The 6,682-nt window shown below is 46.9% G+C and overlaps 1 long non-coding RNA gene across 1 annotated transcript; it reads right to left on the reverse strand.

Annotated features, from left to right (window-relative positions):
• Nucleotides 1-919: 919 nt before the first annotated feature.
• On the reverse strand, nt 920-5,991 carry LOC311198227. Its single transcript, XR_014617689.1, has 3 exons — nt 5,874-5,991; nt 1,382-1,475; nt 920-951 (listed from the first exon to the last, which is right to left on the reverse strand). It is a non-coding gene; the product is annotated as an uncharacterized lncRNA (long non-coding RNA).
• Between the last annotated feature and the right edge of the window lie 691 nt (nt 5,992-6,682).

Genomic DNA, 6,682 nt, shown 5'->3' on the forward strand with positions numbered 1-6,682 from the left:
ATGGCTCCACGTGAGAAAGCAAGCCTGCTACATTTTTGTCTGGCACATGTCCTTCCAAATAAACAAAAACATCCCAACCAAATCACTGCACAGGACAGCAGAAAAAATACCAACACACATGGAAAGTTTCATCAGCACAAAAGTATTCTTACCTTACAGGCTGCTGTAGCTGGAAACCTATTCTGGAGATTAGCAACAGCTCCTTAAACATGAACTGCTTAGAAACCCCAAACAATTTAAAAAAAAAAAAAAACCCAAAACTGAAAAAAGATACCCCAGAGCCTAACCCCCAAGGCCCACAGAGCCAGGAAAGGCAGAGGACAGCTGCGTGCATTTATATAGGTCTGTGTGTACCTGAAAGGCTGAATGGGATTGATCAGCAAGAGAAACAGATGGTAATTTAGGATTGGCTGGCAGCAGAGACAGGTGAAAACACTGAATGTAGCAAGTCCTTTAACAAGAAGATAATTGAAATGGGTTGAGCCTTGCCTGGATGGGGGTGTTTTACTATAACAACATATTTACACATTGTCAACAGTACAGGATTTCTCAGAAAAACTCAGACTGCTGTGTCTGCTCAGGCAGGCGTGCTGGCTACTTCCAGATTTGGTTGGTAGGATGGAGGCTGTTTCAGAAAGTTTAATCACTTAATTCAAAGGCATTTCATCTCTATCTGCTCCTTCTGCCCATTCGAGGGTAATGGGACTTACTACAGCTGTCTGTAACAGATGATAAAAAGTTCAGGACACAGATGGTTTTATTCTCCCATATCAGTTTATTTTTTAATTGCTAGAAGAGAAACTCAGTTTATGCTGCATTCTTTGTACTTAAATCATTCCTGGCTGTATAGATCTCATCTAGGGCTTGTTGATTAAATTTTCATAGTGTCATAGATACTTCTTTGAACTTCCAGGGCTTTCTCAGTTCAGGATATTTCACTAGAATTTTACTCTGTAAAAAAAAATCGAGTTGTGGGAAGACTTCTGAGGGAACCAGAAATACCTTTTTGCTTTTCTGTATAAATGCAGCGTTCTTCAAAGTTGACACTAAGGCATTTTGAACATCCCAAAACAATAGGGGAATTCTGAGTTTCTTTCACTGAAAGTTTCCAAAGGGATTGGAGGAGGAAGCAAGTTTGTTCCCCTTCAGGACAAGATCAGACTTTGAAAGCCTCTTACATAATGGGACCTCCACCTCTCATATGGCTTTATATGTACCCCAATATAATTTCAATTACTGCTACCTTTTTAGGCATGTGCAGAATGGGGATGTCTACATAGCTTATGTGGAAGACAAAAAATAGCTCCAAGTGTGGTATCAAAACACCCTTCTCTTTCGTGTCTCCCTTTTCCCTCTGCCTCAAGTAGTCAAATTTCATTACCTATTCTTCATCTTGAGAAGCAGAAGAGATCACATGTACTGTAATAGGACACTGTAGCACCAGTCCAAGACCTTCACCCAATCCTTGTTCTCTTCTGTGGAAAATTAAAGGTTTTAATTTCAATACTCAAAGCACCTTCCAAGAGTATATTCCACTCCAGCAATTTGAACCTGCTGTGTTTGCTATGGCATGCAAATAAGGGCTGCTCTGTAGTATAGTCCATGCTTGGCTATTATGTAGATACACTGGTGTCTTCAGCTTGATAGCAGAGATTCTGAACAGTGTCACGGCAGTGATTTGGGCTGTGGATATGGTGTGATTACCTGGAGTTGAAGACAAGCTTGTAAAGCACACACACACACACACACACACACACACACACACACACACATACACACACACACACACACACACACAGCTCAGCTGGCAACACATAATGAGTGTGAGTAGGTTTTCCTGATCTGCAGGCTCACCTTTGGGCTGCACGTACAGTAATGGCATAGACTGTCTAGAAGCTGAATTGTGCCCGAGTTTCAGTGCATGCTGCATTAGGAATTACAGAAGGTGAAGAAGTGACTAAACCTAATCCTGTTCCTGTCAAGCTTTAGAAAACCAGTTCACAGAGCAGCAGATTCATTACAAATATTTTGATCACTCCCTGAAAGAAAACCACGTGGCTGCTCTGAAAGGAGCAGTTTGTTGACTTCTGCACGATGCTTTGAAATCTGTAATTTGGTGGACTTGAGAAATGTTAGGGGATGGTGGCCTGAAATACAGAGAGTTCTACAACCCAGAGCACGTGAAGCCTACCCAGAGACTGGGGCATCAGGTGCCTTGGATAGCTGAAGTGACCGGTGGGTTGTCACTTTGGGATCAGTAGCTGAGAGCTGTTTCTTGGGTAGCTGCATTTTATTGTGAAATATATCCCCTGCTTTCTGCAGCTGTTGACTGAACTTACTGTTTCAGACATCAAGGAAGGGAAGGGTTTTGAGGATATTTCATTCTCCACAGCACCAGCTCCTCCTCTAGCGCTGCTGTTCTGCCCCAGCTGGCTTTGCTGACATCCCCTTACTTGGACCTGTGTTGGCCCTTAAAATTTTAATTCCTGCTTGGGTCAAGGTGTAATTCTGAGCTGTAGAAAGAAAAGAAAACAACCTCTCATTTGACTTTTGACTGAGAAGAATAGCCAAGGCTGTGTGCTGTAACCAGCCAGGGCAAATCCTAGCAGTTTGATTGCACTTCCTTGCTCCAATGCGGTTGTTTCCACACAAGCGCTCCCCTCCGCACCACCCACCCGGACATGGATGCTTCCCCTTAGCCCTAACGAAACCAGTCCTCTTGGCACAGTGCCTGTGTTTGGGGCTTCACTTTGACATGTCATAGCCTCACACGTTGCTGTGAAGGTGTTGGAAAGGCACCACAGCCTCTCTCAGAGCGGTGCTTTTTAAACTTTCCACTGATTAGGGGCCTTTTAGCACTCAGCTGGCTTTTCCTAATGGATTTTTCCTTTTCAGTGAGCCTATTTTTTTTAAGCAGGCGTCGCCAAAGTAAACAGCTGTGGATGGCTATTTGGAAAGCCAGGGAGAGAAGAAAGGGGCAGAGAATCAGAACTGGTCCAAATGTGTCCAGACAAGCATTATGTATCAGTTGATGTGTGTTGAGGGCCAAATGCTGCCAGGGTGAAAATCGCTAGGAAAGGGAGACCACTTGTTGAGAGGCAGGCACGACAGACAACTGCAAGGTCTTCTTTTGGAGCAAAGACACCATGCCTGGGTCCTTGAGCCTTTGGGGGAGCAGGGTGTGAGCTTGCCAATAATCAGCTCCTTTCTGATTTATTTCCAAAGTCTTGAAGTCAGAGGAGGCATTTGAGTAATTCAGACCTTACAGAGTTCAGGCACATCAGTCCCTTGCTGCTCTGAGGCAGATAATTTAAACTTTACCAGCTTGCTGCGTGGGAACCTATCAGGCACTATCAGTAAAGAAACTCCCTCTGTGCTGGTGGGAGGAACCCCCCTGTCACTCTTTGGAGATGTTCAGAACTTGGTCCAGGTGACTGAGGAAAACTGCCCAGTGGCTGTGTTCCTGGCTGGAGAAGTGCTCACTCTTGTGTGGGCCTAACACACTGCACATGTCTGGTTTGAGTGTAACACTTCCATGGCCTTCTTTCTTTTCTATCAGTCAGGCAGGGCATGGAGCTCTGAAAAAAGTTGGCCTAGTTTTTGCAGTTCCTCCTCTGATTCCTTGACACAATGTAAAAGAGAGAAAAAGCAGACCTTTTGTAGATGAAGATCCTCCTTCCCTGTCCCATCTCTGTACTGATCTGGTCCTTAGTCCAGCCAGCAGCTGGATGCCTGATCTCCTGTTGCCTGCTCAGATTAATCTCAAGAGTTCACACTTTGATCCTTCAGCTGGTATTTGCTCCTTGCTGGAAGCTTCAGCTTGGTTTCACAATGCAAAACAGTAAAGGTTCACCTGGCTCGTTGTGGTCACAGATCAGCAAGCTGCCTTTGCCCCATGTTATTCTCCTCCCCAGCCTCTCCACCAGCCAGAGCATAATTCATGGATAGAGAGTTTGGGCTACAGACAGCTGGACGTGACTGGAAGTCTCAGAAGTAGCCCAGTGCTACTTTTTATTCATGGAAATGCCTACAGTGACTGAGATCTTTTGCATGTTACATCCTACTTTATCTTACATCCTAAGTTTGTATCCTGGTTCAGACACAACTCACTTCTATGTGTTTGGCATGAGCTTTTGAAATGTTTTGTTGTGTTACTATGAATTCCATCTGACATTTCAGTGGGTGGTTGCTCAACATCATGGTGTCTTTCTGTAAGTCTTTGCAAGAAGTTCTAGTTTCCATTGTCCTGCATAATCTTATACAACCTTACTCTATTGACTGAAGGTTGCAGACTGATGCTCTGCATTCCTCTGTCTGAGGCTCCTTCTCTTACAATGGACCACAGATCTAGACAGGTGTATCATTATCAGGATGATTGTTACACAGATGAGGAGTAACAAGGCCAACAGTTTGCCCAGTATCACACACCAGTTCTGGAAGAGTTTAGATTTTTCCTCCCTATCCTTTTAGCATGCTTTTTAAAATCCTAGTGGATCACAGCTGCACAGGAGCTTGGAACAGCAGTTCCATTCCGTGGCTGCTTGGCCTCAGGCTAGCAGGGTTATGCATTAATGCTTATTGCCGGTGCCCCTCACCTCCATAGGTACCACAGGCTGCCTCCTGCTTGCCTTCTTCATTGATTTGATGGTAATGTCTGTGAAACTCTATTTCCAAGCTGTATAAAAGAAGGAAAACCTAATTTCTGAGTTGCTCATTTCAGTGAGGGGTTTTGCTTTCAGGTTTTCCTTTGCAATGGCATTGGATAGAAATTTTTTTCCATTCTTATTTTTTAAGGAAAAGGGAGTGCAGACTGAAGAGGGGCCTTGGGTCTTACACCAAGGTGCTTAGAAAGAACGTAAGGTGACAAGTGTCAAAAGCAACAAGAAAATAATTGTGGTGGAGGGCCCTACAGATTAGAGTCTTGCAAATGTAGCAGAGGCCACCCTCAGTCCCACTGCTTCATCAGGAAGCTGCAGACTGCACCAAAGGGTTTGTGTTGCCTGTAAGAACAGAGGGATGAACTCTTGAGTTCCCCTACTAACCTAACAAAAGTTACTCTGGGAAAATGAAGCCACAGTTGGTAGAATGGGGCCTCTTCCTACACACCAGTATTCTCAGGTTAGTTGTTGAAACATTTTAACTCAGCTTCTTCCTTCTCTAATTCACCTTTCTCTGTTGTTTGTCTGTGACCCCCGTGCTCTCTCTGCTCCTGACTGGGATTGTTTAGGGATGGAAGGTTCCCCCCTCCCCATGCAAAAATGTACTTGTGGAAAGAGTACTGTGTGTTCACTTGCATAGGCTTATAGGAAGAATGATTCTTTCAAGCAGAAGCAACATCTCACTAGCTTAAAAGGCCCAACATCAAAAAACAAGTCAGCAACATAACGTGCTAGGAAAAGGGCAAACACGCCAGGGGGGAACCCTCTCATGCCACTGCTAGCAGCAAAGAAGGGGTGTCCTGTCTCCCGCTGTCCTGTGGCAAGGAGAACAACATGGATCTTGATGAGACAGGCCCTCTCTGAAGCATGTGTTGTTTTCCACTTGGACTCCCTGCTAGTTATGTCTAAAGTCACCCTGAGCCCGGGCTCCAGCGCTGGCCGTGCCGTGTCCCCACTCTGGTTTCTTTTCTCTCTCCTGCCCGTTGCTGGACAATCCAGCTGTGCACTAGTGTGTGTCATTGCAGCACAACGCCTTCCCCACACGCTCCCGGCTTCTGATGGGGAAAGAGCTACAAGGGCAATTACTTGTAACAGCGAAAGGCTGCGCGGCCCCGCAGCCAGGAGGGCTGCTCACAGCACCTTTCTTTTAGCACTTCCACGGCCCATTACGCTGCTGGGATTAACGGCCTCCCTGCCCTGCCGCGCACACCTTACCCCATCGCCTGCTTCTCGCCGCTTTTCCTCAGGCGCCGATGGAACGGCCACCAAAACTCATTACAAGCAGGGGTGGAGCGCTTTGACCAGCGACCCCGGCCCTGTTCGCGTGGTTGACCTTTAATGCCGGCGCTGGGTGCCGGGCGCAGGGTGCCGGGGGTGTTCCCAGCCGCTGGCCGGGGGCGCGGGGCTGCATTCGCCGTCAGAGCCTGACCCCTGCTGGAAGCCCAGGGGCATGGCGGCGGCGGCAGCGCAGCAGGCTCGGCACAGCCGGGCCGGGGCCGGGAGCTGACCCAGAGCCCCTCGGCGCCAAAAGGCCAACTGCAACATTTAAAAACAATGTGAAAACTTTAAAACATGTTTCCTCTCATGCGCGGGGTCAGGTGCTACAGACCGGCGGGGACCTGTGAGGTTCTTGTGCTTCAGTCCTGTTCCATTTTTAAGTGGGACTCTGCTGCTGGGCACGTTGGCAGGGAGTGCTCAGAAGCCTCCAGGTAGTGGTGATGTGTTTGGGAATGCGGTTTGTCCCTAGAGTTATGCCAGCCTGACTTTTTCAGAACGGCACAATATTGAACTAGAAAGCCAAGAGAGCGTCAGGCTGGTAGGACTTCTTTCCAGGTGCACCTGATGTATGGTATAAGGGAAACGAATGCCATTTGTGAAGGACCTGGCAGAGTCTGGGCGCTGTGTGCAGGTTCTGTAGAGGAAGCAGGGGTAACCCCTGAATTCCAGCAGGTGTTGCCCTTGTTGTTGGAAGACTATGAAAGAAAGATTATTGTGCTAAGACTCTGTTGTAAGCTCTAGCAGTT

Source organism: Gallinula chloropus (assembly GCF_964237585.1).
Source record: "Gallinula chloropus genome assembly, chromosome: 17".
NCBI lineage: Eukaryota > Metazoa > Chordata > Aves > Gruiformes > Rallidae > Gallinula > Gallinula chloropus.